We start from the raw sequence: 23,633 nt of genomic DNA, 5'->3' as shown, positions 1-23,633 counted from the left end.
GCATTGTACGAATTGTCAAAAACCACCGCCCTTAATTCTCCCCTGCCCTTGTCTTTTCCCTGCCCTGCCCTTCTCAGTCTTTCACCGGCCTCCAGCCACCAGCGTTGTTTGAATTGAAACAGCAGGGCACCACCTACACCTCCGCGCTGTTCCCTCCACCAGCGCGCACCACCTCCACTTCCACGCTGCCTCGACTAGTTTGCACCATCGCTGCTACCTCCACCAGCGCGAGGGTCGTCCTCAATTTATCATCCCCTTAGCTTCTTCCACCTCCAACTAATTTAGGGTAAGTGTTTATTTTTTTGTTAAAAATTGAACTATTATTTTGAAATTGAACAATAAAGTATTGATGTGCTTCCGTCGTAGGATAAAATTGAAATGTACTAGGTCCTGATCCTTGATCTGTTTCTTGGTAAATCAAGCATTAAGCTCCTACATCTTTTTCTACCTCAGGTTTGCTGCTTTTGCTGTTCTTTGCTTGGTGCTTGTTTTAATGGTCAACCTACTATTAGGATAGGATTTTACATTTAGTTGATGTTTTGTAAAACTTTTCACATGTTAACTGCTATATAAAAGAATTTAGCACCGAGTACAAGTTTTACTTAAAACACTTGTATGAGAACGTGATTTTATATCAGTTTAGTTTTTTTCGTTTCGATAGGCAATTTTTGATCCGTTTGACCAATAAGTTAGCAACCCCTTTATTTGTTACTTGCACATTTGATTTAGATAAAGAACCCAACTTTTGTTTGTCCGATTTATTAATATAATTTATATTAAGTATAAATGCAACCTAAGGGCATCAAAATTCAAATTCAAATCTTTAAAGAAATGTGTATAAAAGCACAATGTTAATTATGCTACAAGTCTGAGAGTGGGATTTTTGGGATTTCCTTTCTGCATGATTCCAAATTTAAGTCACTTTATATCTACTATAAAATCTTTCAAACAATGCGTCAAAGTTTTAGCATAAAGGCACTACGCCAAAGAATATTTTGCTCCTTATCTTACTCCAAAAGAACATAATTTCTTTGCCTAGGCCTCTCCTTGCACCAATAAAATAGGATGTATACAAGTACTTTGTGTCACCAGCATGTTCAACCAACATGGGCCTACCAGCCATAGGTAGCCATTAGGAAAACCTATTTATTTGTCTTTTGGATTTGTAAACTTGTTATAGATATTAATTTTATCTGAAGGTAGGCCGCAAACTTAAGACGTCATATGTCATTTTGTCAAACCGATAGTGCTTGCTACGAGGAGAAAAGCTTTTTGTGGGATCCTGTGGAAGGATTAAGGGATAAAAATATAAGATTAGGTAATAAGATTAATGTCAAATTAACTCAATACCTCAATTTCTCATTATGCTTAAACGTGTACATATATTGTTTACAAAATATATTCCTAATCATCTTAGGAATCAAATATTAATATAAAGATAATTAAGGACTCCTAACAATATTTCCTAAATATTATCTTTACATATATAATATTATCTCAACATCCCCCCTCAAGATGGATCATGGAGATCTCAAATGCCCATTTTGCTAAGAATAAACTCAAATTGTGCCTTACCCAATGCCTTTGTGAAGATATTTGCTAACTGTATCTTCTTAAACACATATAATAGACATATGAGACCCTCTTTATTTGCATCTCGAATATAATGACAATCAACTTCAATATGCTTGGTTGTGTTCATATATAATTAATATCTATAACAACAACTTCAATTTGCAACTCGAATATAATGATAATCAACTTCAATATGAGACCCTCTTTGTTAGCAATATGTAGGGCTGATTGACTATCACAGAAAACTTCCATCCCTTGCTTGTGTTCAACTTCTAAATCATAAAGCATTCTCTTCAACCACTTCAATTCAGATGTAGCCATTGATCGATATTCTACTTCTGACGAACTTGTAGCCACTGTTGGTTGTTTCTTGGTCTTCCATGACACAGCAGATAAAACAAGTAATACAAACCAACCCGTCAAAGATCGTCGAGTTAATGGGAAACCTGCCCAATCTGAATCACACCAACCTTGGCCCGAACACTTCATCTCATACGGAACTACTCTCATAGCTACCTCCCAATTCTTTTCTTTTGAAGATCGCATAAACTATGATAAAATATGCACTGAATATGCCAAGTCTGTTCTTGTCACAACTAGATATATTAGACTCCCCACTAGACGTCTATATTTCTCAACATTTGAAAAATATTTCCCCCTATAAGTGCTAGCTTGTGATTCTGCTCCATCGAAAAGTCTGCAGGTTTAGCACGTAATAATCTTGTTTCCATTGTTACACATACTCGTCTTTAAGTGTCATGTTGACAAGGTGTCGGAGTAGTTCTAAATTTTGGTTGACACATCAACACGGTCAAAAGAGTGTCTTGACTAATATTTAGGATACGGCTACTGTATAGAGTGTCTAAAAAATGTGATCCGACACTTTAAAATAAAAAAAGATAAAAGTCATAAAATTAAAAATTTTACATAGATGAAATTTTTAAAAAAAAAAAAAACAATATTAAAAGTTTGATTAAATGACATAGACAACGAAGCAGGTTATACGCGATCAGTAACCTTGTTAGTTTAGCAATTGTTAGTTCAATGAATGATGTGTTTTAGATTATAAATAAATTAGTGAATTGACATGTTATGAGAAAGAAATAGTACATACCTTATATTTAACCTAATTTTTGTTTATTGTTTTTTTTTAATAGGTTTGTGAATTGAAACACAAGTTTAATTAGCTTGAAGACTACATATTGAGCTAAAGTGGGTAGTTGCTATATTGGTATGACTTATAAACTTTACTTAACTATATTTCTTTCTATTTATCCATTTAATAAAAGTTTATTCATGAAATTGCAACTTGTGTCTTGTTTAATTGCAAATAAATACAACAATATATAGAATACTTGCATCATCATACGCCTAGATACCCGTTCAAGGCTTTTTCATTAGGAGAAAGTCTTGAATAGTCCCCGGTTGGGACTGTTCTTGAATGTGTACTCTCACTTAGGTGGTGAATGTATGTTTTCTTTTCGATTTTAAGGAACATCTTGGCTTACCATTTCATCACTATGTTCTCTGGGTACATATGTGGGTAATTAATTATCTACATCGTGTACTTGGAGAACTAAGCGGAAATGCTGCCGGATTTTCCTTAAAATTTGAAAGTTGACATACATTCACTAGTGAGAGTAGACATTCAAGGATGGGTTAGGTTGGAGAATGACCCTTTGGAAACATGCATTTTTTCACTATATGAATGGTATATTCACGTTTGGTACTTGAATTTGATTTACATAAAATATGTAGCACTTACACATTATAAATTATATGTTGCTATATATGTTTAGAGACAATTTACTAAATGGAGAAGGATCATGGTTGGATGTATGGTAGACGCGATACATTGAAATTTTGGAATGGGGTTCAAGAGTTTTGCGAGAGGGATTTAGCTTATCAAGGCAAAATGGGTGGCAAAAGCCTTTATTGTCCTTGTGTTGATTGTAATAATGTGAATGTGGTCGATAGTTTTGAAATCATTAGAGATCATGTATTATGTCGTGGGTTTAGGCAATTATACCATGTGTGGATTTGGCACGGAGTAAGTGGATAGTACAGTGGGGATCTTGATCGGAATGATGTGCGTGTTAGAAGCAATGAGATTCATGTGGACGAGGAATACGAGAATGATGACTATATTGTTGATAATGGTAAGGATGAAGCCGATGATGATCAGGCGGATGAGGTCGAGGATGAACAAGTGGATGAGATGTTGCATGGTGTTGAAGGTGAAGTGTTTGAGTTATTATCGGAGGCTTCCAAAAAGCCTTTGTATCCCGGGTGCAAAAAATACTCCAAAATATCGGTCCTGCTAACACTTTTCAACATTAAGTCGAAGCATGGGTGGACGGACATCAATTTTACTTCTTTGTTGACCGCATTAAGTGATATGTTGCCTGATGGGAATGAAATTCCTAAGTCTTACTGTTACGCAAAGAAGCTCATGTGTCCTTTTGGTTTGGAGTATAAGAAGATACATGCATGTCCTAATGACTGTATTTTGTATCGAAATGAGTATGAACAACTGCAGGAGTGTCCACGATGCAAGCGGTCGCGATACAAGCGCATGAGTTGCAATCCTAGCATGGAGGGACCTCCTGCTAAGGTGTTGTGGTATCTTTCCATTATTCCAAGGTTTAAGCGTCTGTTCTCAATACCAAAAGACGTTAAAAACTTAAAGTGGCATGCAGAAGGAAGAAAGAAAAACAGAATGCTGAAGCATCCAGCTGACTCTCCACAGTGGAAGAACATTGATTTGAAGTTTGAGGAATTTGGTAATGAAGTCAGAAATTTATGGCTTGGGTTGTGCACAGACGGGATGAATCCATTTGGCACTCTTAGTACCCAACACAGCACATGGCCGGAACTTTTAGTGATTTATAATTTGCCTCCTTGGCTGTGCATGAAACGTAAGTATGTAATGCTTTCATTGCTAATAACTGGTCCTAAGCAACCTGGAAACGACATAGATGTTTACCTTGCGCCGCTTATTGACGACTTGAGAAAGATGTGGGACGAAAGGGTTTCCGTTTTCGATGCTCATCAGAACGAGATGTTCACATTACGTGCAGCCCTTTTGTGGACCATGAATGACTTCCCTACATATGGAAACTTGTGTGGGTACAAGGTCAAAGGGAAAAAAGCATGCCCCATATGTATTGATGACACATCAAGCGTATACCTGACTCATTCTCACAATGATGTCTACCTACGGACTCGAAGGTTCCTTAGGCGTGATCACCCGTACCGTAGGCAGAAAAAGGCTTTCGATGGAACCGTGGAAGAGAATACTGCGCCTAGACCATTGACTGGTGCTGAGATTAGTGCTCGGGTGAAAGGGATACGAACAATGTTTGGAAAATCAGAAAAAAAAAAATGTGGTCTCAGCTGCTCTGTTTAAGAAAGAATCAATCTTTTAGAAGCTTCCGTACTGGAGAGAACATGACGTTAGGCATTGTCTTGTTGCGATGCATATAGAGAAGAATGTGTGTGATGCTCCTTGCATCTCAAAACAACTCATAATCACATATTTTTAAGTGTTTGTCATTTGAAATTAAACAACTCATAAGTTCTAAGGTTTTGGGTCCAATTCATCAAAATAAAGCTATTTTGAGCCGAAATGGCTACTCACTTGCCTATTTTCTTCATTTCTCAACTAATAAACTTATACATTCTCAAACCATATCATAATTACATATGTATAAGTGATTGTGTGTTGAAATTGCATAAAAGAAGCAAAGTTCTAATTTTTTTGGGCCCATTTCATCAAAATAATGCCATTTTCTTCATTTCTCAACTTATAAACTTATTCTTTCTCAAACTATTCCAGATTTCGAATGGAAGCAAAACTTCAAAGAGAAAGAGGGTGTAGAAGCCTAAAAGAATTTATCAATCTATGAAGAAGCTAAGTGAACAACGATCCAAGAGTGAACAAGCGTCGAAGTTGCACTCTTCGAAAGGTTCACCCATGCACCCTACTCCTCTTGTTGAAGACATTGTTCTTCAATCGCTCTCTGCTGACATGACCTTTCTTCCCAACCGTGTTTTTCATTTTGTCGATCCCATGGAAGTTGCACTTACTAAGGCAATGTTCCACTATGATGAGGATGCTGTTGCATGGATCAGCAAAGAAGATGTGAAGGAATTTCTACGTGGTGCAAAGCTTAACATTTCCCTCATTTAAACATTCATGAGGTACTTCAATGCCCACATAATCTATACTTTTTTCAAGTTGTTCAAATTGCTGGTGAATATCCTACATCTGATTAATTATTTAATGTTCATGCACGCAGAGCACTACAGGAGCAATTAACTTAAACTTATTCTCGTTGTAAAGTTGGGTGGTTATGCCCGAGCAGTTATCCACTACTAGAATCATAGGCAACCCCCATGACATGTTGTACTATGTTGAGCAAAGTATCGGGGAATCATCGCGTGCGGGAGACAAGTTCATATTTGCCCCCTGTTATAGAGAGTAAGTCTAACCATGTCAAATTCGATCGATTTGGCCTCATTATATGTTGACTCCTAAATATTAATTTGCTTGTCAATTGTGAACTTATGTAGGGAGCATTGGAGCCTCATGGTGATTTGTAGTTCCATTAACACAATTTATCACCTTGATTTAGCTCGATCATTGGAGAAGTGGCTTGTGAAGTCTATATTGCAAAAGTAAATATATATAGCAACCTAGTGATGATTATTGCTAATAATAACTAATTTAGTAAACATACGACTAATCAAATTTGAATGTACTTTTTTTTACTAAAGTGTTATGAAGAAGCTACATTATCGTGCTCCAAAGGGTCCAACATGGAAGTCACCGTTTGTAATTTACATGATATTGTGATTATCTTGAAAATCTATGTTAGTAAATATTTGCTAATTCCTTTGCATGTTTCACTGATGTGATTTTTTTGTCATATGCTAGTGCGCACAACAAGAGAATGGACTTGATTGTGCTTTGTATGTGATGAGATTCATGCTTGACATTGTGACTCATTGTACGGACACTCAACAGCTTGATGAGGTAAGTCCTAAAACTTATTGAAATGCTATATTGATGTGATTTCTACCCTTAGACACCTAATATTACCCAACAATGGAATGTTATGAGAAACAAAAAGGCCATTTCACAAGAAAGGTAGAAAATGGGCTGAATAGAAGTCATTTGGGCCATATTTGGGCCATTTTGTGTTAATATGCTCTTTTGATGCGATTTCTTTCCTTATACACCTATAACTAGATAATATTGACATGTTATGAGATAAATAAAGTTCATTTAATAAGAAATGTGGGAAATGGGCAAAGTAAAGTCATATAGGCCATTTTCGGGCCATTTTTAGTAAAAAGCGTCATAAACCTTAATAAAATGCTCTCCTATACAATTTTAGGGCTTACACACAGACAAATACCCAACATTGACATGTTATGAGAAAGAAATAGTTCATTTGATGAGTAATGTAGGAAATGTGCTACATAGAAGTCATATAGGCCCTATTTGGGCCATGTTGAGTAAAATGCGTTGTTAAACTTATTCAAATACTGTAGTGATGTGATTTCTAGCCTTAGACACCTAATATTACCCAACAATGAGATGTTATGAGAAACAAAAAGGCCATTTGACAAGAAAGGTAGAAAATGGGCTAAATAGAAGTCATATGGGCCATATTTGGGCCATTTTGTGTTAATATGCTCTTTTGATGTGATTTTTTTCCTTATACACCTATAACTATATAATATTGACATGTTATGAGATAAATAAAGTTCATTTAATAAGAAATGTAGGAAATGGGCAAAGTAAAGTCATATAGGCCATTTTCGGGCCATTTTTAGTAAAATGCGTCATAATCCTTAATAAAATGCTCTCCTATACAATTTTAGGGCTTACACACATACAACTACCCAACATTGACATGTTATGAGAAAGAAATAGTTCATTTGATAAGTAATGTAGGAAATGGGCTACATAGAAATCATATAGGTAATATTTGATAAAATACATATTGTTTTGCTTAATTAATTAATTTTAACATAATGTTTTTGTATTTCAAGTTTTGCAAGGTCCAAAAGGATGGTCCGTTGACAATCAAGGAACTTAATGAAGTGCATGACATGTTGGCGTCTTTTATCACCTTCAACATGTAAATGACATTGTAATTGTAAATTATTTATGTTAACTTTTGAACTATATAACTTATTATTCATTATATATTTACTTACTATTATTTGTATATGTAACAACTTTTTTTTTTGTATTGCGTTTGGGAATATTTATATCTATATATATAATTGAATTCTTGTTTTTAATATTATTTTTGTATTTTATTGTAATAATTAATAATATTATTATTATTAGTTATTATAATGTTAATATTATTAATTATTATATTTAATATAATTGCAGGAATTACAGGTTATTATTATTGCTGGAAACAGGTTTTTATTTTTTTAAAATATTATTGCACGAAAATTGGAAAAAAAAAATAAAATTATTTCGTGAATATGCACCGGTTAGGCACCAACCGGTGCCTAAAATAGTTACCACCAAAAAAAAAATTGGCGGGAGAGCATTAAAAGGCACCGGTTAACCGGTGCCCAATTGAGCATATGGCACCGGTTTTTAACCGGTGCTAAAAACTGGGTTTTTGGCACCCCCCCACATAGGCAGCGGTTCAAACTGGTGCCTTAGACCGGGTTTGAACCACTGCCAAAGCATTATTTTCACCTAGTGTACTCAACAAAAAACCAACAAAAACAATCCCCTTTTCACTCTTGCATTAGTTATATTTGATTTTGATTTAGCGTGCTTCCCTAGTGGTTCGACCCTTTACTGGCCACTAACTAGTTTAGTGTAGGTTTAGGTATTATAAATGAGTAATTTGGTTAGGGTAGTAGCTTAATGACCTATCTAACCCGTGATCAAATTTTGGCGCCGTTGCCGGGGAGGCGGCTTGTTTAGCGTCTATTATTGCTTTTGTTAGAGTCATTTTGATTTCTTTTCATTTTGTTTTTTGTTTTATCATCCTTGTCATTGCTAATTGTTTGCTTAGCTTTGGTGAATGCTTAGGAGGTCTCAAGGAGCACCCTCACATCAAATTGACCATGAAATCAACCGAACCTTAAGACAAGTCCGTAGGCTTTATCAAGACGAAGGAAGAGGTTTTGGTGATATAGTTGATAGTTAGAGTGATACTTACTCTTCAAGTTCACCACGCGGATCAATGGCGGGGTCAAGAGAATGATGTTTTGTTTCGTGAGTTCGGAAATCCGGAGGATTATAAGATCACGGGAGGGATTTTGCTACCCGTCATAGAAACTAACTTCTCATTTCATCCACAATATACTCGAATGGTCCAATCGGAGCAATTTTCCGGAAGTGCAAGTGAGGACCCTATTGAACATTTGGACCGATTCCTTGAATTGTGCGCAATGATTCAAACAAATGAAGTGAGTCAAGACTACATTCGTATGCACCTTTTCCGGCAATATCTCACCGGACGAGGAAAGAAATGGATAAAGAAAGTAAAGCCTAACACTCTAACAACATGAAGGGAGGTGGTAAATGAGTTCTTGAAGCGCTTTATCTTCGAGGAGAAGATCGTCGAAATGAGAAGGAAAATTGCATCATTTGAGCAAGATGCCGATGAAAGTCTTGGTGAAGCATGGGACATATTCAAGGAGTTGGTACAAGCATGTCCCCACCATGAGTACAATCAAGGGTTGCTCATGCGGTTTTTCTACGACGGATTGGAGCCCATGTCAAGAGCCAACTTGGATGCGGGGGCGGGTGGTCAATTAATCAAGATCCCTCAAAATCAAGTTGAAGCCACAATAGAAGAGGTAACAAAGAATTATTCTTTGGGGGGGAGGAAGAAGAAACACTCCAGAGAGAGGTGGTATTTACGAATTGGAGAAAGTTAATCAATTACATCATTAAATTGATCAACTAACAAAAGGGCTTTCCAAGTTGAACACGAGTGTGAATGCAAGCTAAAGTGGTGGAGCAATCTCTTCTCAAGTTAACTCTTTCTCTTGTTAAAATTGTGGAGGTACGAACCATGATACATCCTATTGTGGAGGTTTAAGCCCCAAACATGTAGCGGCATACAACACAAGGCAATAGGGATTTAGAGGAAGCGGCGGTGGAGTAGCTTGGAGACTACCACCACCCGGGTTTGTACCTTAACCTCAACAATGGAACTAACAAGCTCAACCTTCCTATAACTCTAACCCTCAATATCAAAATTCACCTCCATCTCAACCTCAAAACCCAAGAGGAAGCTATCCAAGGAATAACCAATACAACAATCAAACCCAAGCACCTCATAGAAATCATCAAGAACAAGCACCTCAAGCGGAGCTAACTCAAACTCAACTCCTCCAAGACATGCATGCGCAAATGCAATATTTTGGGCAACAAATGCAAGAGATAAGAGCTCACAACAAGATGGTTGATTCACAACTAGCTCAATTGGCCGAGAGAACTCCTTTCTATTCACCATCCACTCTACCCGGACAACCACAACCTAACCCATCTCACAATCCAAAACCCGACACATGCAAGGAGATCACATTGAGGTCGGGAACTTCCTATGAAGGGCCAAATGAAGGGGATAGTGAGGAAAAGAAGGGAGTAGAGAAGAGTGTGAATGAAAACAAGGGAGGTGAGAAAGAAAAAGGTGATGAGATAGAAGGAGGTTTAGAGAAGAAGAAGCTTTACACTGAGAAGACAACTTCAATTCCTAGTGAGGCTAGGAATCTTGATGGACCGGTTCCTTTTCTCGGTCGGCTAGCGGAGAGGAAGTTGAATGTCAAGTTTATAAAATTTCTTAGTGTCATGAAGAATTTTCATATCAACCTCCCTTTTCTTGAAGTTGTGACACAAATTCCATCTTACTCTAAGTTCCTAAAAGATATTCTCACCAACAAGAGGAAGCTCAATGATGATCTTATCACCCTTCCACATCAAGTCAGTGCTCTTGTCCAACATAAGATGCCCTAGAAGGAAAAAGACCCGGGAAGTTTTACTTTGCCGGTTAAAATTGGGAACATGGAAGCTAGGGGCGCCTTAGATGATCTTGGAGAAAGTGTTAGTTTAATCCCTCTATCCATTGCTCAAAAACTCAATATTGAGATGATCCCTACAAGGAAGACAATTCAATTAGCCAATCGATAGGTGAAATTACCTTGTAGAGAGCTTGAGGATGTTCCAATTCAAGTGGGACACATCTACGTACCTTTTGACTTTGTAGTGATGGATATGGCGAGGTCATTAATTGCAAGAAAAACACCATCACATGTGAGGTGGCTGATGAAAAGATTGTCTTTGAGTTTTCTAAAATGCTCAAGACCCCCATGGTTGAAATATGCTATAGAGTTGATGTCATGAATGAGGAGCTAGATCTCTTGGGGAAGGTCGTGATGAGGCCTCAAGATCCAATGCTAGAAGCCCTTACATGCAACGAAGAGTTCCACTCTCAAGAGGCTAAAGAATTTGTCATGGCAATGGAGGAATCCTCAAAGGAAGAAGTTGAACAACAAGTTGAGATCGAGCTTGAGTCCATGGAGGAGAAATTGGAGGAGAGTTCTAAGCCTCCTCCCAAGGTAGAACTCAAGCCCCTTCCCCTTCTTTGAAATATGCTTTTCTTGATAAGGAGGGGAAAATACCCTATTATTGTCAATGCTACCCTAGATCGTCGTAATTTGGAAAAACTTCTTGATGTTTTAAGAAAATATAGGGATGTGATAGGGTTTAGCATTGATGATATCAAAGATATTAACGCTTCTTTATGCATGCATCATATTCATCTTAAAGATGATCATTCTACCTCCATTGAACCCCAAAGAAGGTTGAACCCAAACTTTCATGAGGTTGTGAAGAAAGAAATTTTGAAACTACGTGAGGCGGACATCATCTATGCTATCTCCGATAGCAAATGGGTTAGCCCGGTTCATGTAGTTCCAAAGAAGGGTGGAATGACCATAATCAAGGATGAAAAGGGAGAGGAAATCTCCACCCGGATGGTGACCGAGTGGAGAATGTGCATTGATTATAGGAGATTGAACAAAAAGACCACGAAAGATCATTTTCCTCTCCCTTTCATGGACCAAATGCTTGAAAGGCTTTCTAACCATGTTTTCTTTTGTTTCTTGGATGGGTATTCCGGATTTTTCCAAATCCTTATCCATCTAAGTGATCAATAGAAAACTACTTTCACATGTCCATACGGGACATTTGCATACCGAAGAATGCCATTCGAATAATGCAACGCTCCCTCAACTTATCAAAGATGCATGACTTCCATTTTCTCTATGATGCTTGAAAAAGAAATTCAAGTTTTTATGGATGATTTTAGTGTTGGTGGCTCGTGTTTTGACACTTGTCTTTTTAACCTTGAAAAAGTTTAGAAAAGGTGTCAAGAGAAGAGTTTGGTTTTAAATTGGGAAAAGTGCCATTTTATGGTCGAGGAGGGCATTGTCCTTGGCCATAAGGTTTCAAAAAATGGCATTAAGGTTGATCCGGCCAAGGTTTGGTGATTGAAAAGTTGCCCCCTCCTACTTCCATCACGGGGGTACGAGCTTTTCTTGGGCATGCTGGTTTTTACCGGAGGTTTATCAAAGATTTTTCTTCAATCGCCAAACCTTTGACCGAATTGCTAAAAAAAGAGGTTGTTTTTAGCTTCAATGAGGCTTGCCTTGTGGCGTTTCGTAAGCTCAAGGAAGCTCTCATTTCTTCTCCCGTTGTGAAAGCTCCGGATTGGAGCTTGCCTTTTGAGCTAATGTGCGATGCTAGTGAGTTTGTGGTAGGTGTCGTTCTTTGTCAAAAGAAATAAGGAAAAACATGTGTCATTACTATGCAAGTAGGACTCTAGATGAGGCTCAAAAGAATTACACAACAACGGAGAAAGAGATGTTAGCGGTAGTGTTTATATTCAATAAGTTTCGGCCCTATCTTATATGCTCAATAATTATTGTGTACACGGATCACATCGCGGTACGGTATCTCATGACCAAGAAAGAAGCAAAGCCTCGCTTGATCTGTTGGGTTCTCTTTCTCCAAGACTTTCACATGGAAATTAGGGACAAAAAGGGAGCGGAGAACTATGTAGGGGATCATTTGTCTTGGATACCTTTTGAGAACAAGGAGGATGTACCGATTAATGATGAGATAGGATTCGAGGCTCTCATGGCTTTGGTGTCAACTTCTACCCCTTGGTACGCGGATATAGCCAACTATCTTGCGTGTGGAGTCGTTCCCCCGGAGTATTCTTCTCAACAAAAGAAGAATTTTTTCAAGGAAGTGAGAAGGTACTTTAGGAATGACCCATACCTATTCAAGCAATGTGGAGATGGCCTTTATCGGAAGTGTATTCCAGATCATAAAATTCAAGGAGTTCTTGAGTATTGCCAATCATTACCATGTGGATGACATGGTGGTGTTGACAAAACAGTGGCAAAAATCTCTCAATCTTTATTGTGGTGGCCGACAATGCATAGAGACGCCCACCAATTCGTTGCGTAATGTGATAGATGTCAAAGGAGCGGAGGCATTACTAAAAGGGACGAAATGCCCCAAAAAAGTGTTTTAGAAGTTGAACCCTTCGATGTTTGGGGGGTGGATTTTATGGGGCCTTTCGTTTCTTCTTGTGGTAATCTATATATCTTGATGGCGGTCAATTATGTGACGAAATGGATTGAAGCCATACCCTAACCTACCAATGATCACAAGGTTGTGCTTAAGCTTCTAAAGAATATCATTATTCCTAGGTTTGGAGTTCCAAGGGTGCTTATTAGTGATGGAGGCTCCCATTTCGCCAAAAAGCAATTTGAAGCTCTTCTCAAGAGGTATGGCGTTCATCACAAGGTAGGATTACCTTACCACCCTCAAACTCAAGGACAAGTGGAGGTCTCGAATCGTGAAATCAAAAATCTTCTTGAAATGATGGTGAACAAATTAAGGAAAGATTGGTTTTTCAAACTTGATGACACACTATGGGCTCTTAGGACGGCGTACAAGACTCCAATCGGCACGACCCCCTATTGGTTGGTCTATGGAAAGGCTTGTCACTTGCCGGTTGAGTTAGAATACAAGGCTTGGTGGGCCATCAAAGAGCTCAATAGTGTTTTATCGTTGGCCAGTGAGAAGAGATTGCTTAAGCTCAATGAACTTGAAGAGCTTAGAGATGATGCTTATGAGAGCTCAAGGTTATATAAGGAGAAGACCAAAAAGTGGCATGACCAACATATTAAAAACAAGAACATTAAGATGGGAGACAATGTTTTGCTTTTCAACTCAAAGCTTCATTTGTTTCCGGGTAAACTCAAATCAAAGTGGTCGGGTCCTTTTGTGATATCAAAGACTACTCCTTATGGCTCCTCTGAGTTAGATGCGGATGGTAACAAGTTTATGGTTAATGGTCATTGTTTAAAGCATTACTTTTGCAAGGAAGAAGTTGGTATCATCGAATGTATAATGCTTGATCCTTTGGATCCCAAGCCTCCCACTTGAAGAATTTTTCTCATGGTCAAGCTAGTGACCTCATAAAGAAGCGCTTCTCGGCAGGCAACCTGAGTTTCTAACTCCTTTCTATATATTTTTTAAAATATTCCGATTTCACTTTCTTTTTTTTTGAATTTGAATTTGATTTTTCCCCCTTTTGGTTAATAGGTGTTTGGATGATGAAGGAACAAGGATTTTCTATTTCAAAGATGTGAGAAGAAATAAATCGAATTTACTCTGTGCGACCCTGTGCACGACATCTGTGCGGGCGCGCAGTGTGAAGTGCGGGCGCGCAGGCAATGTCAGAACCCGCACAGATTTATTCACAAATTGGAGTTCGAGGTAGAAGGTGTACGCAACCTCTGTGCAGGCGCGCAGGGACGGTGTGCGGGCCCGCACTCACTGTCAGAACCAGCACAGCTTAATTAAAAATTGGAGATTCAAGACAGCGACTCAGCGCGACCTAGTGCGCGACTTCTTTGCGGGCGCGCAGCATGCCTGTGCGGGCGCGCAGCATTCCTATGCGGGTGCGCAGAGCTGGGAAAATCGGGTTTTAACCCTTTCTTCCCCATTTCTTCCTCATAATTTCGAAACCCATATTTCACGCTCTCTTCTCTCTCCTCACAAACTCAAACCCTAACCTTCAAATTTCACCCATTTCTCACAAATTCCATTGACTTTCCTTCAAATCCATCAAAAATTTTCACTGTACTCACAAATTCACCCATTTTTTCTCTCCAAAATACCCAAAAATCCTCCATTTTCATGGTTTACAAGCTTAATTGAAGGTGGTGCTCTTGGAGGTTCTTAGTGGTGTTCAAGCTTCTACTAAGTGGTGTAACTCTAAATTTTGTTATTTTATTACTTAATTTCACTTCTTTATGCAAAATTTTTAGTTATTAAGCATGAATTAGCTTGAGTGAATTTCATGTGATTTTGATTTTCTTTGTTAAGGATTAGTTGGTTATTAGTGTGAAATTTAGTGATTTTGGGACATTGTTGTTAAGATTATTGTTTTGGAAGCCATTTTCATGAAATTAAGTGGAGAAATTTGGTGTTTGTATTAATGATAATGAAACTACTTTCATGAGAATTACTTACTATCATAATGTATTTTGTTTGACTGCTTTGTTGTTGATTCTAGTTGTCTTGGGAGCTATATTTGTGTGGTTAGTTGTTAGTACTAACCCTTTTGCAGATTGTTAAGACTTGGGTTGTTGTTGTTGTTTTCCAATTATTGGTTGAGTTCGAAGGGAGTTCTCCTTTTGGTTGGGTTGTTTGTATTGCTTAAGAACATAATGAACAAAAGGAAGAGCAGAAAAGAGCCTAGGTTAAGGGTTGAGGAACCGAGTACTCAACAAACTCAAGATCAAGGATCAAATGTTCCACCTAGATTGAGATTCTTGAACAAGGTCCATGCTATGTTCTTTAACGACCTTCATGGACGAAAGTTAAATCCCTCCAGACACTATGATCAACGCTCAATGAGAGCTTTTGGGATTGACGATGATATAAGGTCACTCCTTGACAACTTAGGGATGAGTGAGTTCATCAAGCATCGATTCCAAACATATAAGGAGCCCACCTTCGAATTCTTGGCCTCTTTTGAAAAGGAGCCTTATGGGAACGACTTCAAAATTTCCTTCCAACTGTTCAACAACCAGCACACTATGACTCTTAGTGATCTTAATGTATTGTTGGATTTGAACACCGAGATGGACCTCCTTGCCCCTTCATTGAGCCTATTCCCTAAGTAAGATGCATTTCGATGGTGGCAAACGATTATTAATTTTTAAGAGTTCAACACTAGGTGTTCGGTGGCCGACCATATTATCCACCCTGTGCTCCGTATTCTACACCGCATTCTGGGGTTTGCGGTGTTTAGCAAGCAGGACTTGAGTAAGCTCTCGCATGAAGAGCTATTTACTTTGTGGGTTGCCACTAGGGAGCAATTGAAAGGGCGGCTCAATATGGGGTACTGGTTCGTCGTGTGATGCGAGGCAATCAAGTCGGGTCACAAGACGGGAGAAATTTCCCTCAGTGGGATGATTACAAGGATTGCCAAGAAGCTTAACTATAAACACTTCTTCCCCTCGTGCACTCAAATTAGGGCCGACAAAGATCTATTCATTGACACACAACAAATTAGAAGGTCGGGGTTCCTCCAAGGAACTTCAGATGCAAACAATTTTCATGCCTGGATGGTTGACCGTGAGCACCATTGTATCTTTCCTTACCCCAACCGTACATCCTTGGATTGGAACGCAAGGAATGTATGGAAAATTCCACGAGACAATGGTGTGCTACCCACTGCTCTAGGTGGCGCAAGGAATATGGATGTCGACCAACAACAGCAACAACAACAACAACAACAACAACAACAGCAGTAACAACAACAACAACAACAACATCATCAGCAACAACAACAACATCAAGGCATGAGTAGCATTGAATAATAAACGATGAGCATGCAACGTGGCTTGCAGAGCCTAATGGAGAACCAATAGGGTATGTTTATGCAAACCCAAGCTCTTTATGGTGCGGCCGGGGATAGGGGTGAGGTCACCCCACCCGGTAAATTACCCCTATTGGTCACCCCAACAAGGCCCGGTCCTTGGGTGGCAGGGATCACAACCCACTTGGCCCTATTGGCAAGGGCCCTCCTCCCACGTTGTTTCCCGAGTAGACTACCCGACGGAAACTGGGTACGATTATCGTGCCCCCGGGGGGAGCGATTTTAGGGGTGACCCCAACTATCCATATGTCGACCCTACCCACCCTTCCCCTCTTCAGCTTCCCGCCCCTTTCAACCCGTTGCCTCAATGGCAACAAGACCTCTTCCGAGGTCACTATGGTTGGCCTCCGGGTTTAACCGGTGGTTGGGACCCACACGGCATCCCTCCGGACGGTTTCTCTTATGACACCGAGGATGATGGAGATGATGACGAAGCCGGCCGGAGTGGCCACTAGCCCCCCTTGTTCTTTATTTCTCACCTTTGCCCCCTCCCAATGTTTTAATTTGGCGCATCGTGGACGGTGCATTGTTTTAGTGTGGGGGGGTGTGAAAGAGGAAAAGGGATGTTTTTGTTTTTATAGTGTGGGGGAAGGCTAGTCATCATGCTAGTGTGGGGGGGATTTCATTGTAGGTGGTAGAGCTCTCATGGTTCGGTTGCCTTTATCATGTTTTGATGTTGATTTATCTTCTTGATTTTGATGATGATGTCCCTGGGTGATTTTGATAAGCTTTTGCTAATGAATTTTCAAGTGTTTGTGTTGGTGATGGCGCTCCTATGAAAAAAAAAATCCAAATTCCCGATAGTCCAAACTTCCCTTAATCCAATTTTTTTAAAGTTTATTTTATTTTCATTCTATTTCTTCATTTTGTTTAAATTCTTAGTTTCTTTCTTTGATTTTTAACTTTTTTTATTTTATTTTTGTTTCATCTTAGTCGTTTTGTTGATTTTGGCTCACTTTTCAAGCTTGGAAATGGAGATAAAGGAAGTTAAGGGGCAAATCGAGCCCCCCTCGGTAAGATTGCATAATTTATCTTGTCTTCATTTCAAGCGGCATTTGGTGAGACCTTTCCTCTCTTTTATTTTCTTTTTCTTTAGGTGTTTAGCTTAGGTTTATCTTAGGAAGAAGTTGAATGGTTCGAGGATGTTTGCTTTTGGTTCTATGGAACAGGGGATCGTTGATGTTGTTATCGAACGATCACTTGTATGACGATTGGGATTTAATTGAATTATATGCCTCGTATGTGAACTTTTTGATTTCTTCCTCTTTCTTTTGTTTTGTTTTCCCCTTTTTGTGTTACAAGCATAATTATTACAATTTGAAATGATTTTTTATGTGTAATTTGCTCACTCTTTTGGATTTGTTTGCCTCGATTTGTCTTTGAATTCTTATCTTCCTAGCTGATGAGGGTTTACACGGTTTGAGAATTCTTTGGGTTGAGTTAAACAGTAAGCTAAGGTAGCCCGGTTTAGAACTTTTGAGGACGTTTGAACCCCTAGTTCACGGGAAAGTGGTACGATGGTGTAGCTCTCTATGGTGGATAGGATTCTCTTGGTTAGTGTTTGCTATATTTCTTATCCCGTGTGAGCGTCATTTGTTCTAGCCTTCATCATTCTTTTGAGCGGAATTTAGGATCCTTAACTATGCATGTCTTAATTTTTGTGTTAGCGTCTAGCTCCCAAGATCGTGACCATATAACTCTAGAGGAGGAAGAGGACATTTCTTCTCATTTTTCTTTGTTTTTTTGTGTTTTGTTACAAATTTGGTTTTCATTTTACATTCACCCTCTTGCTAACCAGTTTGAGCCTTATTTCCCCTTTCTTGACTTAGCCATATTAAAAACCTATCGGCCTATGTTCTACCAACCCTTGTAGTTAGTGAAGCATTGGCTTGTAAGGTTCGAGTTTGATAATGTTGAAATTGAGCAACAAAGTTCTGTAATTTGGTTCAAATAAGGTTTTGAAAGATTATTCATGAAAAGAGTACGCAAAAAAGTATGGCAAGAGCGTTGAAACTCATGAAAACCATGCAAAAAAAAAATGAAAAAGATTGAAGTAATGTGGTGTGGTTTGTTTTGAAAGGTTGTAAGTTTGAGAATAGGTTCAATTCTTAGAATGTTCTTGAGAGATGGCCACTCTTACGCTTCTCTTAGGAATTGCCACCAAAATTTTCAAATTGTTTCCCAACCATAACCCCTAGCCATGACATTACAACCCTAATTAAGACCCTTGGATTCTAGAGGGGCGTAGTCAAAGAACGGTGGAGGGAGATAGATTTCAACCCTATGGAGAGAGTATGCATAGTTCATATGTCGGGATAACCTTATGATTCCACATAAAAATTTATTTTCCGGTTCCCTCGAGGGACCACGATGAGCTGGCTAGGGGATGAATTGAAGCTAGTGGAGAGAACGCAGACCGTCTTGGTTGGGGCTAGGGCGGAGAATGAAATCATTAGTTCTCTACGCTTAGCTTAGGTTTGTCTTTATCAACCTTGAGCATCTTGGAACGTGTTTTCCCTGTTTGAATTGAGAAAGATAAGTATTCTTTGGTGCATTTATTTGCATGTGAGTCCAAATTGAGCATTCCATTACCTTGAGGCTTGATTGGTTTTGCTAAAACCTTGTCATGTAATGTTTGTTGTGTTTGTCTTTTTGTTCCGGTTTTCATTGATTGAGAACAAGCAAGAGGCAAGTGTGGGGGATTTCGATGAGTGGCATTTATGCCACTCTTTTATCCTTTTTCTCTAAGGATTCTCCCCTCATTTGCACTTGTTTGGCCCTTTTTCTAAGCATTTTTACTTAGTTTTGCTTCCTCTTTTCTTTTCTCCTTTATCTTCCCTTTTCTTAGTCTTCTCGCTTTGTTTTTATTTTGATTTCCATGATTTTGTTTTGTAGGTTTTATGTGCCGAAAGAAAGAAGATTGCAAGAAGCCGAGCAAACTGTTGTGCGCGGGCTGTTGTGTTGGCGTGCACCCCTGTCTGAACCAACGCAGCCAGGCTGAAAAAACAGAGCCTAACTAGAGAGTTTGCGCGACTTGTTCTGCGGCTTCCGTGCAGGCGCGCGACCTGATGCGCGGGAGCGCAGGCCTACTGTGCGGGCGCGCTTGATTTCCCGTACCCTCAAAGTTGCGGCCGCGCACTATGATGAGAGGGCGCACACATCTACTGCGCGGGCGCGCATATGTCGTGTGTGGGCGCGCACGGCTGGGCTTCTTATTTCTTTGCACCTTGTTGCCCAAGTCTCTTTCTTTTGGGGGAGCCACATATATATAGACGGGACTCTTTGTAATAGAGGGGATTTAGTACTAATTCCATAGAACATTAGCCTAATCAAGAGAGAGAAAATAGATTGTTATTCAAGCATCTTTTATTGTATTCAACTTTGCTCAAGTATTAATCTTCCATCAACCAAGCAAGAATCCAAGTTTTCATCTTTCAATAATCCTTTCTTTAGTAATCTCTTCTATTTTCCTTTAGTATTATTTATTTATTTTATTGTTACTTAGTCTTGTCAATCTTATTAGCTTATCTAGTTGTTATTGATTTCATTAATTTTAATCATATTTTGTTTTGAGTTTCTTGAGTTTATTTCTAGTTTTGATATTATGTTTAATCTCCCTTCTCTAGGCTAAACTTTTAGCTAGGGGAAGGGGGTGGAAGATATGATTTGATACTGGATGAATGATGACGGTTGGATTGAACTTATGCCATATATTGATGAAAGACATGATTTTAATTAGCTTGGGATTATTGTTGCACTCTATTTGATGTTTTCTAGTTTCAATGCATGAAAGTGATTTGAACTAGATTAGGATCATCTCTATTTTAATGATTGCATGAGAATGAGTTATTAAAGTGGAGTTTTTATGGATTGTTCTTCTTTATTTTCTTGATTTGATTGTAACTAATAGGATGTATGAGAATGATCCTTATTAGTGAAGACCTCTTTCATTGATTTGCCTAGACTATTGCATGAGAATGGGTTTTTTAGGTAGAATCTTGTGTTCTTTGGCATATGTTTCATGATAATCACCATTATTCTCCTCTTTCTAATCATATTGGACACCCCCGTATCCCTAGCGTCATTTTATATTGATTTTAATCATCATTTTCTTGCTGATTTGTAGTTTTAGTGTTCTTACTCAACAAAACCAACAAAAACAATCCCCTTTTCACTCTTACATTAGTGATATTTGATGTTGAATTAGCGTGCTTCCCAAGTGGTTCGACCCTTTACTTGCCACTAACTAGTTTAGTGTAGGTTTAGGTATTATAAATGAGTAATGTGGTTAGGGTAGTAGCTTAACGAACTATCTAACCCGTGATCAAAAGTACAGTGGAATCCAAAGGGAAAGAAGATAGAGCAAAAGAGTCGCCAACAAGTTTTTGGAAATTGTAAACAGTTCACGAGGTGAAGGTTACACCCCTTAACGATCCAGGAGATCGTCAACTCCAATAGGTCTGGAACCATGACTGGTAGTTCGGGGATGAAGGTAAAAATCTAACCTAAAAGAGATTGAACCTTCCCTAATAATAGGCCTTAACTTTTTTCTGATCGTATTTATGTGCGCTTTCTGACTAACATGCAATCAATAGGTTAACCCTAAACCTTTTTATCTATGTTGGTTAAATATTAATGCACAAATAAATCTATGATTGGCGATCACTTGAATTATAATCATATTAACCCTAAACAAGATAAATAATTATCTTATTAAGCGTGATTACAAGTACAAATTCCCTTTAAACATGCATAAAAGGTGTGATCAAGCATTAACAATAAATATATATCAAGCAACATAATAATAATCATCAATAATAATAATCGTAAAAATAACATTAATCATAATCAGATCAAAGCATAATAATAATAATAAGATCTTAGGCATGATACTAACAAGATTAATAACAAACCCTAGCATGTCACTAAACAATAAATATAAAATATTTATCCCTAACATTATACTAACATGAATATTAGAAAGAAAATAGGAAGCATCGCAATAACCATAATTGTCATTTGTGATAATAGAAATTATAGTTGTTACCCTAAACATGATACTAGGAATCATTATTGTCATTCAAAACATCAATCATCCTAACATGGTACTAGGAATCATAATAACATTCTAGACATGATTTCTAAATCATAAATAACAATAAATCAATTAAAGCACTTACTTGGATGCCTCGTATTCCTTTCTAATAACAAAATACACACGTTAGTAACTTCAAGGAAAATAATAAACAAAGAATTAAATTAAATAATTGAAATAGAGATTTGGGACCAAACCCTTTGAAATATTAAACCTTTCACGTGTAGGGCGAAGGCAACTTCGAACAATGCTAGGTGCTTCTTGGTCTTGTGAATGCGGAATTTTTTATGCAAAAGGGTTGGTTTAGAAAAAGAGAGAGAGAATAAGCTTTACCTTAGAGAGAGAAGAGAATTAGAAAACTAGAGAGTTGATGATTCAAAACGGAGGTTTTTAGGAGGCTATTTATAGAGAAAATCAGCCAAACGGATAGAAAAACAAATCAGAGTTTCGAGGAGGATAAAACAGGTTAGCGTTAGCGCTAAACATTAACGCCAGGCGCTACGGCTAGCGCCAGGCGCCAAGCATTAGCGCTAGGCACTAATCCCTGTCGTCAGGCGCTAACAATTATTTTCACGCATTTTCTTAATTCTGATAAAATTTAGCCGTACAGAAAGGCAAAATCGTATTTTCCTTAAAAACAATCATTTATTCTGATTAAAACTCCAAAAAGTCAACCTAAGTCAATTTATCAATGCTAATTGAATTAGGAATTAAAAGAACCTTCTAAAAGAATCTAGAATACTAAAATCAATTTTAATTGCATTAGGAAAGATTAATCCATATTAGGCCCTCCTCTAGATCATTGGGCCGCATATAAGTATCAAAGCGGGTCCAGTTTAGTGATTTGGCCATAACTTCCTCATTATTCATCGGAATTGGGCTTATAATATATCGTTTAAAAGGTCTTTTCAAGACCCATCCAACTACACCATTATTGGACCCTTGCTATGGGCTAAACAAAACTGGATTGGATGTTTTCTTAAAATAGGTTTTCAAAAAAAGATAGAAGAGAAAAGAAATTAAAACTATCCGCAACACCAGACTTTCCACACTTTCACTTCATTCGATTATGATTCGACGCGAAAGGTACTTTCACCGGGTTTGGTTTTGGAGAGACACAAATGGGCGTCTACAGGGACATTCCCTGTCTTGTAATGTTGCTTCTCTTACTTAGAGGACATAGCCGCTCTAGTGTTTTCGTTATAATCCCCTTTTACCGGCAAATGTTTGACTAACATTAAAACGGACTAGTACTCAAACATGAGAACTCACAATACTCATAGTCGAGGAAATAGGTTCCGATAGCCATAATGAGAAGCATAATTATTAAGATTTTTAAATATCTTAAATTATTCTCATAGATCAATGTAGTATGGTTTTAAACAAATAGATGTGCAAATGATTTATGACGATCATGACCTTGTAGCACAAGAAACGGTGCTATAATTCAAACTACACACTAAGCTCAAGTGGTAATTAATCGTTCATCGTTTAAATGACCTCGATTAAGGACAATTTTCAATTATAATATTCAATGTTCACTTAATAGGTGTTTCCTTCTCAAGACTGGTCTTGATACCCTATTTTGAATATTCTCGCTCGGAATAAAATAGACTCATATTAAACCACAATTAAATAGCTAATGGAGTGATAAAATTGTATGAAGTTTAAATTTCTCCAAAAACTTGAATGGTTTTTCTTATTATCTTACATTAAAATACTAAAAAATTTACTAAAACAATAATCTGGGAAATTAAAGCCAATATCCAACGTGCATGATTCCCATTGCCTCAACGTGCTTGTTGTACTTCACATGAGGTAAAGGTTCAGTAAGCGAATTGGCTACATTATCATCCGTTCCCACTTTATAAATTCTAATTTTAACCTCTGATTTCCATTCTCGAATCAAGTGAAATCGCTCCTTGACATGTTTGATC

The 23,633-nt window shown here is 38.0% G+C and overlaps 1 non-coding gene across 1 annotated transcript; it reads right to left on the bottom strand.

Moving 5' to 3' along the window:
- Window positions 1-9,189: 9,189 nt before the first annotated feature.
- LOC145629672 (small nucleolar RNA R71) lies at window positions 9,190-9,297 on the bottom strand. The gene has a single exon (XR_014111829.1). It is a non-coding gene; the product is annotated as a small nucleolar RNA R71 (small nucleolar RNA).
- Between the last annotated feature and the right edge of the window lie 14,336 nt (window positions 9,298-23,633).

Source organism: Chenopodium album, chromosome 4, assembly GCF_948465745.1.
Source record: "Chenopodium album chromosome 4, dcCheAlbu1.1, whole genome shotgun sequence".
Classification (NCBI taxonomy): domain Eukaryota; kingdom Viridiplantae; phylum Streptophyta; class Magnoliopsida; order Caryophyllales; family Amaranthaceae; genus Chenopodium; species Chenopodium album.
This window is presented reverse-complemented; position numbering and strand designations above follow the sequence as displayed.